Genomic DNA, 13,974 nt, shown 5'->3' on the forward strand with positions numbered 1-13,974 from the left:
TTGATTTGTGTGTAGAGTTCTGAGAATATGAGGCATGCTTTCAGAAAATGTGTGTAAACAATCGAGAAAAACTGTATAGAAACAATCCATGTAAAATGCAATACTTACCTGTGGGTTTGTTGAAAGATGCATATAATGGAGGCAACCGGTGACCGCCTCAAATTGGGCTGCACTCTTTCACCAGCCTCTCTTAGTGAAAGACCGTGGTTGATTACATGGTCAATGATAGTGGCACGAATTTCATCACTGACTACTGTTCTTGCAGCCCTTGGAATGCCACCACTACGCATTCTTACACCTCTACCTTGGGCCTACTCTTCTCCCTGGCCCTGCACCTCTCACTTCCAAAAACTTCACTCCTCAAAGTCTTCTTTTCTGCATAAGTGTCTATGTAATAGAAGTGTCAATTATTCAATTGTTTGTTTATTATCAGCTGAGATATATTGTTTTTGAACTGATATCATTGCAGAAGCAGAGGTTTTTATACTGTCTCTAAGGTTTGGAATATTGTTTTTGCTATTGTGGGATGTTGTGTGTTAACATTTGTAAATACTACAAAAACAATCCATAATTTTGTTGTCTGTTAAAGGGACAGTAAGTAGGAATTTCTCCCATCTAGTGGTGAAATTGTATTTTGCATTTAAACGAATATTGCTCTCCAGCGCCTAGGTAGCCATTATGTACCAAAAAGCTATGACAGGATGTCTTATAATAGCACTTTCGAGTTTTTCTTCGGGTGAACAGGTTTGTTATTTAAAACAAACTGAATCTTGAAACAATGAAAAAAGAATGTTACAATATGAATTACTGACTGTGAAAAACATTAACTAAGGTAGTTTTTTTTCATCCTATGCCTCGGTTTGTGTTGGTCGGCCACGAAAACAAAAACACTCAAGTGTACAACTTTTTGAAGTAGGCTACGTGCATTGTTAGATATCATCATCAGAGCCTTCTCTAATTTTACTTTACTCAATAGCTGCTATTCATCAAAGAGCCTGTTTAACTTTTACTATAAATGTTCTTCTGTCTATATAATAAAGTACTTCTCTATATAATAAAAAACTTATATAGTTTTTTATTATATAAATATTATATTATTATTTTTCTGTCTATATAATAAAAACTTCTCTAATGTTACTTTACTCAATAGCTGCTATTCATCAATGAGCCTGTTTAACTTTTACTATAAATGTTCTTCTGTCTATATAATAAAGTACACAACCAAGCAATGAAAAAAAAAAACTCGTTATTAAGACTGTAACATTGACTTACCTGTCGAGAAGAAAGCAGGCACCTTCAGCGTCTCTTTTAAAAGCTTTCTCCTGCATAGCTATCCCGACATTAACCCTTGTTTTTGTAATCTCCGGTCACGTTTCCTTTTACGGTCTATTTTGGACTTTTCCGACGACGAGGACTCCTTATCCTGTGACTCAGCATATGTATGAATGAACGTGTATAAATAACCGTGCAGTGCAGCCTTTTAAACTTGCCGGGCAGTGACAAGCGCCTCTCTCTGCTCTGCTTCTCCGCTTCTGCTGACTTCAGTCACGTGACGCTGGCTCTGAACGAAACGCGTCGTGGAAATGCGTTGGTCTAGTACTTTTTGTCCCTCTCTGCTATTATAGTTTTTCAAGATGGCGGAAGCCTCCGTGGACCTACCCGTCCCATGTATATAAAGATAATAAATTCTTCGTTTACGAGGATTAGTCTGATCATTGGCATAGGTATTTGTACATCATTGAGGGCATATTTATTAATAAAAATATTGATTTTAGATAATAAAATACCTAAAAAGCTAATCTAACACACAGTCCCTTTAAGAAAATGTAAGCATTGTGGAAATGTGTTCACTGACTGCATATTGTGTGAAAACGACATGAAATGTGTGAATGGTATGGCCACAAAAGACCGATGCTGTGCTAATTGTGTTTAGAGTTTTGAAAATGTGACAACTGGTTGGACAAACGCTTGTTAGCGACTGAAAAAAAGTGTAAATGACTCTGTTTTTTAACTCACAGAGTTAAAGTTAATGAGAGGAACGGGTTAAGTTCTGATGAACACCTGCTGTTAACAAGCAGAATCACTGAAGGAAAGAGGAACAAGAACAGTAAAAAGATCATCACAAACACACGTCTGTCATAAGTCCACAGAACTTCATTTGAGAAGGTTTAGACAGTAGCGTACCGTGGGGTTTCAGTCAGGGCCTTCAGTAACGATCTAACCCCCCCAACCCCCCCAATGCAAAATACAATCATGCACTGTATGCACTGCGTAACATCAACGACGAGACAGCTGATCTCAGCGCACACGCACACCACTGTAGCCTACATTATAAAAGCTGAGCTGAAACATCTCGCGCACGGATGTACCTAATACAAATAAATAAAATATCTCCGGTTAACTAGCAGGACATTCATTTTCGTTTATTGAATAAGATGCATTCTAGCGCTGAAATGTGTTGTTCAAGCTGAGTGCTCGTTGCCGCTGTTATCTGTGGCGCGGATACAGTGTTCTCTTGTGGCTCGCGCACAGTTTTCATTCAGATGCGCGCTTCAATCTATCGCCGTTGCGGAGACTTTCTATTCGTTTAAATCTTACAAAACAAAATGCACACAAACGCCCTTGCTTGATATACAACCACTGATGAACATATTCGGTAAAATAAAAATAAAAAACTATACGTGTGTGGATTCGAACCCAGAACCTCTGACACGCTTGGCAAAAGTTCTACCACTAGACCATCGCAGTACACGATAGTTATGTAAGTATCAATGCATGTAGTCACGTGGAAATTCTCGGTACTAACAATATTAGTAGATCTAGAATGACAAATATACCCAAAATGACCCAATGTACTAATGAAATTGATTTCTGGACATCGTAATGTTATTTTTCCTGAAAATTGTTATTGTACACAAACATGTATTGTATCTGCCCACCAATGTCGATGACATCAGCGCGGGCTAGCCGTCGACACATCGCTGGGCCTCTGGGGCGTTCTGTCATACGCATCACAATTTGATTGGCTGATAAAACACGTCAGTCAAAGTTATGATCAAATGGAAAACGGCAGCTTCAACGGAAGGCTAGCTATACTACTAGTGCTGGTCCACGGAGCTGCGTTTAGATGACATATGTAAAATCCAGCTCAGACTCACAAAAAATAACCATATTCTTTCTGGAAATATAATTGCAACGTACTGATAGACAGTAATTTAATTTAGACATGTTCAGACACACATAAATTTAATTATAGAAAAAATATCTATTTTTCTATTTTGACAGGGCCAGCAGAGAAGGCCCTGCTGGCTCTGACGGCACACCACTGGGTTTAGATGTTATTTTATTGAAAATGTTTGGTCACCATTTTACACCATGTCCTTTTTATGGTCTTTGTAACAGTGAACCAAAACACAATATGTTGCAAAGGGAACCAGAAACAAAGATGATCAGGTGATATTCAGCATCATAAAGTAGAATAACTCATTAATCTTATCACTGACCAATAGTGGATATTTGTTATTAATAGATTATTTTCATCAAACAAAGCTTTCTTGCTCCAGATCAGACTTTTTTATACTTTTAGACACACAGAGACATCAAGATTCAGCAAATGAATCGCAACAATGGTGACATGCATATGAGTTTTATGAGTTTTATACTATCGTGACTCCCAGCATGCATTGCGACACGAAGCGTGTCACAATTGTTTATATTCATATGCAGAATGTCTGATCTGTGCAAGAAAGTATTGTTGGTGAATATAAACTAAATGCATAACAATTTCTTTATTCATAGCAGCTATCTAGTGGCTTTATCCAATTGGAAATGAACAATGTATAAACATGTTTAATTGATATTTCTTGCAAAGGAGAAAAGTTTAAATTAGGATAATTTAGTAGTGACATGTTTCTAATGTCTAAGTAAAAATGTAAATGGTAAACTTGTGTAAAGTATGGAAATGGTAAATGCCATTGATAGCCATCTAGTGGCTTTAGCTGAAATTGCATATTATTTTCATTTTAGAAGCTTTTGTTTCGATGACAGCATAATTGCATCACATTTTCACGAATTATAGCTTCTATAAGCGTAAACATCAGATATACTCTATTTCATAGATTTATATTATCAAAGAATGTTGTTGTGTTAAGATTTCTTTCAAGAACTAACAAACAAAGATGAATTATTGCTGTGGGTAAAAGCTCTATATGAGAAATGGCTTTTCTTTTTTGCATTGCAGATAATAGGCTACTTCTTCAATTGCACAAGCGATCTCAATAATTTCCACTCATTGCACACGAGATTCACACTTACACATAACATGTGCTTTTTTATCCTCCACTAACACATGTTCTTATTAAAAGTATTCAGATGCATTTTATTTGCATATCTGCATTATTTTTATGGAATTTTATTTATTCTAATATGTAAGCGAAACCCTTGAAAAGCTGTAGCTCCACCTGTGTGGAAATGACCAATGAATGAGCCTCTGGATCTCTGCAGCCATCTAGCGGCTGTAGTTCAAATCTCTTATTACTTTTATTGGGTCAGAATGAAAACTATAAATCTAAAACTAAAAGTCTTAAACGAAAACTAAAAGTCTAAATTTTAGACTAAAAGTCTAAGTCGAAAACTAAAAGTCTAAGTCGAAATTTTTCATTCTGACCCAAAAAATCCTCCATAGGCAGCAATCTTCCGCTAAATCATGACACAGTTTTCATGTAATCATCATGAATGAAATTGCTTTCTTCTGGTGTTAGAAGCAGGAATGCAATAAAAGGCTTCACAAATAAGCACTGATTTCATTTTTAATGTTTAATGTTCAGACAGTCATAACAGTTGTTTCTGTTATTGAATGTTGTGGTTATCATTGTGCTGAAGAACAACTCTGTTATCCCAACTAACTGAATTATTACTGGATAAACTATATCTGTCTTCAATTAAATGAATTAAGAGTAATGAATTATTTCTTGAGTAGCCTCAACTCAATTACATCAATGGGGGAAATGGGGATATTAATGTCTGTAATATCATATAAGAAAAAAACATGAAATCAAACTAAATTAATGTTATGTTGATGTGTGGCGATTTACATTATTGGATTTTCCATATCCAATTCCTGTCTCAGCAGCGCAAATTACGTGACCAGCAAGATATTTCTGCTTCAAATATTGTGCGTAGTTAACAGTGAATGGTGGTTTCAGACATTATTTTATTACAGTGCATTTGTCAGTGCCGCACTCGTACTGACTCTTATTCTGCCTGACAGAAAGAAAAGCTCGTCGCTTACTGAAGGCGTTTCGACCAATCAGAGGAAAGGGGCGTTTCAGCGCCGCAAATGAAATATTATTCTTGTATGGAAATGGTAAATGCCATCTAGTGGCTTTAGCTGGAATTGCACATTATTTTCATTTTAGAAGCTTTTGTTTCGATGACAGCATAATTGTCATTTCCACGAATTATAGCAGCATTTTTATAATAGAATTATAAAAGCTCTATAACAACCATATGAGAAATGGTTGCACAAGCGATCTAAATAATTTCCTTTATTCGCACTTACACATAACATGCGCTTTTTTAATCCTCCACGAACACATGTTCTTATTAAAAGTATTCAAATGTATTTTATTTGCATATCTGCATTATTTTTAATGGGTTTTTAAATATTTCCCTCATATTCTAATTTGTAAGCGAAACCCGTGAATGGCTGTAGCTCCACCTGTGTGGAAAGGACAAAACCAGCATAGGGCTTGATACAAATGCTTTAGCTAAAATAATATGCTTTTAATAATGTCTTGACTTTATTTTTTACAGAGTTTGGAGCAAAACCCTGCAGGACTGTGACTCTCTAGTGGCCACCCTTGCTCTAGACTCTAGAAATGTTTCAAAAGCCACAAATGCACAAGAAGTGTGCATCTACAAAAAGCATCCCATAAACGAATGCCTGGCAGAAATGTGTTTGTGACATAAAACATATTTGTGGATACTTTTTTTATTTATGGGAATTTATATTATATTTGTATGGATTTGACATGTTATTAATAATGTTCAATACTGAATACCTATAAAAAGGAATTTATTGATTTATTTATTTATTTATTGTTGTTCCAGTTTATTCTTCTCTCCTTTTTCTCCCTTCGTCTTTCTCAAATGATCTGCCTTACACGACCAAACTTTCTAGTTTGATTGTTTTGATTGTCAAAGAGTATTTATTTATTATCAGAATAATTATTTAAAACATCATTTAAAACGAGATTTAAACATAAATTTAAAAGAAGTGTCAAATGAGCCAGTGAGAGACGCACTGATGGCCTGGTGGCTGCAGTTGAAATGTAATGTTCTTTTATTTCAAGTGTCTGTTTTCCAGTAGATGGCAGCAATCTTCCAATAAACCATGGCACACTGAGAAAAATGAAATGAGAAATGTAGTTTTTCTTTATATTTATAGAAAAACGAACTTATTCCGTGCATCGAAAAATTATATATGCATATATTTCAATGCATTGAATACAAGAACTAACTCATTTGTTTAATTGTGCACCAATGCAAATCGGAATGAGTATCTTCAATGCATATCGGAATGAGTGCAACACCCAAATTACAGAGGGCCATACAGAGGTGCCTTTCTGACCTATTGAACTTATTTTGGTTATTGTATGGCTGACATAACATCAGTATGCTTAGAAAGTTCTAACATCACAAGAAGTCAATCTGTATATTTAGTCACTTAATGTTCAAGAACTCTTTGGCCAGAAATATGTTCAGTAGGTCAAAACTCTGTCTGGCTAATATAACATAAGATGTCAATAAGATGGGACACAGACAGACATATAGTAAACTTAATGTAAAAAAAGGACTCTTTGGCCAGAAATATGTTCAGCAGGTCAAATAAGGTGTATTGTATGGCTGACTTAACATCAGAAAGAGTCTATGAGGATATAAAGTTCAAATTTGAGGAACCTTTGACCAGCAATAAGCGAGATATGGACTTCTATATGGCTTCTATATGCTTCTTTAGGAGTCAATAAGTATTGTTCCCTATAGAAAGCTTCCTCTGAATGTTAAGTTCAATAGGTCAGACACAAGATCAAACGTGCATTGAGAATAACTTTTGCATTGAGAATAACATACAAGTAATAATAAAAAGCAATAATATGATATTATTGCTTTTTATTATTACTTGTATGTTATTCTCAATGCACGTGCGCTTGTTGCATTACAACGCATACAGAACTAACTCTTTCACTCTTTCAGTTTTAAATTCTGTATCAAAAGTGTTATATGGTGGTAACCACTGTGAAACTGCAGTAATAAGTTGCAATGATAATTTTTTGAACACACAGCCTAAAAAAGAAAGAAACAGAGCTACAATGTCTTACACAGATATATCAAAATTCTGCATATGTCTCATCAATGGTGGCAATAATTTATTTTTCTTTATTTATTCATGCAGCAGTGCATGCTGGGAATTTTATACTATCCTGGACTCACTGCGATATGAAAGTTTTTATTGTCACCATTGTTGAGATTCATGTGCTGATTGTTGATGTCTGTGTGTGTGAGTCAAGCAAGGAGTGCGCTAAAATGATTTAATGCACTACATTATTTCAATATTCTTCTGAATAACTAATTACAGAAACATTGCTGTATTTCATGTTATAGATTAACAGATATGATTAATATGAAACACCCATAAATCCAAAGCTTTTACACTGGTTAAGATCAGAGAAACAGACATGTCCAGGATCATCACAAATGATCATCACAAAAGTCATAAACACCTTGTTTGTTTGTACTTTTTGCATTGCATTGCATTGTTCATTATTCATTGTGCACTAACTCATTCCCATGTTAAAGAGATGATATGTGTGTTGTGGCATTGCATTTAAATTGCATTGCACTAACGATCTAAAGTTGTGCACTTAAGAATAACAAATGCACTTTTCGCATTGCATTGCACACCAGAACTAACTCAATCCCATGTTCATTAAAGACATGACGTTCAATAAAGACAAGACATTGCATTGCATTGCACTAACAATCTAACGTTGTGCACTGAAGAATATCATATAGGTTATGCACTTTTTGCATTGCATTGCACACCAGAACTACCTCATTCCCATTCCACATAACGTGTGTTGTTGCATTGCATTGCATTGATTTGCAATGCTTTGCACTGCATTTCTTTGCACTGCATTGCATTGCACTAACGATCTAACGTTGTGCACTGAAGAATAATAGGTTATGCACTTTTGCATTGCATTGCATTGGACACCACAACTAAATCATTGCCATGTTCATTAAAGACATAACGTGTGTTGTTGCATTGCATTGCATTACATTGAATCAACATGGGAATGTGGTAGTCCTTAGATCGTTAGTGCAATGCGTGTGCAAAGCAATGCAAATCAATATAATGCAATACAATGCAATGCAAAAACACTCGTTATGTCTTTAATCAAAAGAATAAGGTAGTTCTGGTGTGCAATGCAAAGCGAAAAGTGCATAACCTTCTTCATTATTCTTCGTTATTCTTCAGTGCACAACGTAAGATCGTTAGTGCAATGCAATGCAATGCAATGCAAATCAATGCAAAACAATGCAATGCAACAACACACTAATGTCTCTTTAATGAACGGGAATGATTTAGTTCTGGTCATTAGTTCAATGCAATGCAATGCAGTGCATAACCTATATGTTATTCTTGAGTGCACAATGTTAGATCGTTAGTGCAATGCAATGCAGTGCAAAGCAATGGAAGTCAATGCAATGCAATGCAATGCAATGCAACAATTGCATTGCATTGCACTAGCGATTTAACGTTGTGCACTGAAGAATAACATACATTATGCACTTTTTGCATTGCGTTGCACACCAGAACTAAATCATTCCCATGTTCATTAAAGACAACGTGTGTTGTTGCATTGCATTGCATTGCATTGCTTTGCACTGTACTGCACTGAAGTTGTACAAGTTGTGCACTGAAGAATAATGTTTGTGCATAGGTTATGCACGTTTTGTATTGCATTGCACACCAGAACTAAATCATTCCCATCTTCATTAAAGACATTGTTGCATTGCATTGTATTGCATTGCATTGCATTGCACAAACGATCTAACGTTGTGCACTGAAGAAAAACATATAGGTTATGCACTTTTCGCTTTGCATTGCACACCAGAACTAAATCATTCCCATGTTGCTTTGCATTGCATTGCATTGCATTGCATTGCATTGCATTGCATTGCATTGCATTGCATTACATTGATTTGCATTGCTTTGCATTGCTTTGCACTGCATTGCATTGCACAAACGATATAACGTTGTGCACTGAAGAATAAACATATAGGTTATGCACTTTTCGCACTTTTCGCACCAGAACTAACAATGCAATGCAACAACACACGTTATCACACGTTATCTAACATGGGAATGATTTAGTTCTTGTCTGCAATGCAATGCAAAAAGTGCATAACCTATATGTTATTCTTCAGTGCACAACGTTAGCTCGTTAGTGCATTGCAATACAATGCAATGCAACAACACACGTTATGTCTTTAATGAAGATGGGAATGATTTAGTTCTGGTATATGCAATGCAATGCGAAAAGTGCATAACCTATATGTTATTCTTCAGTGCACAACGTTAGATCGTTAGTGCAATGCAATGCAATGCAAAGCAGTGTATGCAAATGTAATGCAAAGAAATGAAATTGAAATGAAATGAAATGAAATGAAATGAAATGAAATGAAATGAAATAATGAAATGAAATGAAATGAAATGAAATGCAGTGCAGTGCAGTGCAAAGCAATACAATGCAATGCAACAACACACATTAATCTCTTTAATGAACATGGGAATGATTTAGTTCTGGTGTGCAATGCAATGCAATGCGAAAAGTGCATAACCTATATGTTATTCTTCAGTGCACAACGTTAGATCGTTAGTGCAATGCAATTCAATGCAAAGCAGTGCAAAGCAATGCAAATCAATGTAATGCAATGCAATGCAATGAAATGAAATGAAATGCAATGCAGTGCAGTGCAAAGCAATGAAAATCAATATAATGCAATACAATGCAATGCAACAACACACATTAATGAACTCTCTGTCTTGAACACACTCTCTTTAATGAACATGGGAATGATTTAGTTCTGGTGTGCAATGCAATGCGAAAAGTGCATAACCTATATGTTATTCTTCAGTGCACAACGTTAAATCGTTAGTGCAATGTAATGCAATGCAGTGCAAAGCAATGCAATGCAATGCAATGCAGTGCAAAGCAATGCAATGCAAAGCAATGCAATGCAATGCAATGCAATGCAATACAATACAATGCAATGCAACAACACACGATATATCTTTAATGAAGATGGGAATGATTTAGGTGTGCAACGGTGTGCAATGGTGTGCAATGCAATGCAATATTCTTCAGTGCACAACGGTTAGATCGTCTGTGCAATGCAATGCAATGCAATACAATGCAACAACACACGTTATATCTTTGATCAACATGAGAATGAGGTAGTTCTGATGTGCAATGCAATGCAAATGTTAGATCGTTAGTGCAATGCAATGCAGTGCAAAGCAATGCAAATCAATGAAATGCAATGCAATACATTGCATTGCAAGACATTGCAATGCAATGCAATACAATGCAAATGCAATGCAATACAATGCAATGCAACAACACACGTTATGTCTTTAATGAACATGGGAATGATTTAGTGATGATGATTTAGTTTGCATTGGTGTGCAATGCAATGCAATACGTGCACAACGTTAGATCGTTAGTGCAATGCAATGCAGTGCAAAGCAATGCAAATCAATGCAATGCAATTACAATGCAATGCAATGCACTGCAACAACACATGTTATGCATTTAATGAACATGGGAATGATTTAGTTCTGGTGTGCAAATACAATGCAATGCAAAAAGTGCATAACCTATATGTTATTTTTCAGTGCACAACGTTAGATCGTTTGTGCAATGCAATGCACCAACAAACGTTATCTCTTTTATGAACATGGAATGATTTAGTTCTGGTGTGCAATGCAAATGAAATGAAATAATGAAATGAAATGAAATGCAGTGCAGTGCAGTGCAGTGCAAAGCAATACAATGCAATGCAACAACACACATTAATCTCTTTAATGAACATGGGAATGATTTAGTTCTGGTGTGCAATGCAATGCAATGCGAAAAGTGCATAACTTATATGTTATTCTTCAGTGCACAACGTTAGATCGTTAGTGCAATGCAATGCAGTGCAAAGCAATGCAATGCAATGCAATGCAATGCAATGCAATGCAATGCAGTGCAAAGCAATGCAATGCAATCCAATGCAATGCAATGCAATGCAATACAATACAATGCAATGCAACAACACACTATCGTTTAATGAAGATGGGAATGATTTAGGTGTGCAACGGTGTGCAAAGGTGTGCAATGGTGTGCAATGCAATGCAATATTCTTCAGTGCACAACGTTAGATCGTCTGTGCAATGCAATGCAATGCAATACAATGCAACAACACACGTTATATCTTTGATCAACATGAGAATGAGGTAGTTCTGATGTGCAATGCAATGCAAATGTTAGATCGTTAGTACAATGCAATGCAGTGCAAAGCAATGCAAATCAATGTAATGCAATGCAATGCAATGCAATGAAATGAAATGAAATGAAAAGCAATGAAAATCAATATAATGCAATACAATGCAATGCAACAACACACATTAATGAACTCTCTATCTTGAACACACTCTCTTTAATGAACATGGGAATGATTTAGTTCTGGTGTGCAATGCAATGCGAAAAGTGCATAACCTATATGTTATTCTTCAGTGCACAACGTTAGATCGTTAGTGCAATGCAATGCAGTGCAAAGCAATGCAATGCAATGCAATGCAATGCAGTGCAAAGCAATGCAATGCAATGCAATGCAATGCAATGCAATGCAATGCAATGCAACAACACACGATATATCTTTAATGAAGATGGGAATGATTTAGGTGTGCAACGGTGTGCAATGGTGTGCAATGCAATGCAATATTCTTCAGTGCACAACGTTAGATCGTCTGTGCAATGCAATGCAATGCAATACAATGCAACAACACACGTTATATCTTTGATCAACATGAGAATGAGGTAGTTCTGATGTGCAATGCAATGCAAATGTTAGATCGTTAGTGCAATGCAGTGCAAAGCAATGCAAATCAATGAAATGCAATGCAATACATTGCATTGCAAGACATTGCAATGCAATGCAATACAATGCAAATGCAATGCAATACAATGCAATGCAACAACACACGTTATGTCTTTAATGAACATGGGAATGATTTAGTGATGATGATTTAGTTTGCATTGGTGTGCAATGCAATGCAATACGTGCACAACGTTAGATCGTTAGTGCAATGCAATGCAGTGCAAAGCAATGCAATGCAATGCAATGCAACAACACATGTTATGCATTTAATGAACATGGGAATGATTTAGTTCTGATGTGCAAATACAATGCAATGCAAAAAGTACATAACCTATATGTTATTTTTCAGTGCACAACGTTAGATCGTTTGTGCAATGCAATGCAATGCAATGCAATGCACCAACAAACGTTATCTCTTTTATGAACATGGAATGATTTAGTTCTGGTGTGCAATGCAAATGAAATGAAATGAAATGAAATGAAATGAAATGAAATGAAATGAAATGAAATGAAATGCAGTGCAGTGCAGTGCAAAGCAATACAATGCAATGCAACAACACACATTAATCTCTTTAATGAACATGGGAATGAGTTAGTTCTGGTGTGCAATGCAATGCAATGCGAAAAGTGCATAACATATGTTATTCTTCAGTGCACAAAGTTAGATCGTTAGTGCAATGCAATGCACTGCAGACCGTAATGCAACAACACACAACAACACATGTCTTTAATCAACATGGGAATGAGGTAATTCAGTTGTACAATGCAATGCAAAAAGTGCATAACCTATATGTTATTCTTCAGTGCACAACGTTAGATCGTTAGTGCAATGCAATGCAATGCAATCCAATGCAATGCAATGCAATGCAATACAATACAATGCAATGCAACAACACACTATCGTTTAATGAAGATGGGAATGATTTAGGTGTGCAACGGTGTGCAAAGGTGTGCAATGGTGTGCAATGCAATGCAATATTCTTCAGTGCACAACGTTAGATCGTCTGTGCAATGCAATGCAATGCAATACAATGCAACAACACACGTTATATCTTTGATCAACATGAGAATGAGGTAGTTCTGATGTGCAATGCAATGCAAATGTTAGATCGTTAGTACAATGCAATGCAGTGCAAAGCAATGCAAATCAATGTAATGCAATGCAATGCAATGCAATGAAATGAAATGAAATGAAAAGCAATGAAAATCAATATAATGCAATACAATGCAATGCAACAACACACATTAATGAACTCTCTATCTTGAACACACTCTCTTTAATGAACATGGGAATGATTTAGTTCTGGTGTGCAATGCAATGCGAAAAGTGCATAACCTATATGTTATTCTTCAGTGCACAACGTTAGATCGTTAGTGCAATGCAATGCAGTGCAAAGCAATGCAATGCAATGCAATGCAATGCAGTGCAAAGCAATGCAATGCAATGCAATGCAATGCAATGCAATGCAATGCAATGCAACAACACACGATATATCTTTAATGAAGATGGGAATGATTTAGGTGTGCAACGGTGTGCAATGGTGTGCAATGCAATGCAATATTCTTCAGTGCACAACGTTAGATCGTCTGTGCAATGCAATGCAATGCAATACAATGCAACAACACACGTTATATCTTTGATCAACATGAGAATGAGGTAGTTCTGATGTGCAATGCAATGCAAATGTTAGATCGTTAGTGCAATGCAGTGCAAAGCAATGCAAATCAATGAAATGCAATGCAATACATTGCATTGCAAGACAT

This window comes from Scardinius erythrophthalmus, assembly GCF_964197995.2.
Source record: "Scardinius erythrophthalmus genome assembly, chromosome: 1".
NCBI classification, from domain to species: Eukaryota; Metazoa; Chordata; class Actinopteri; order Cypriniformes; family Leuciscidae; genus Scardinius; species Scardinius erythrophthalmus.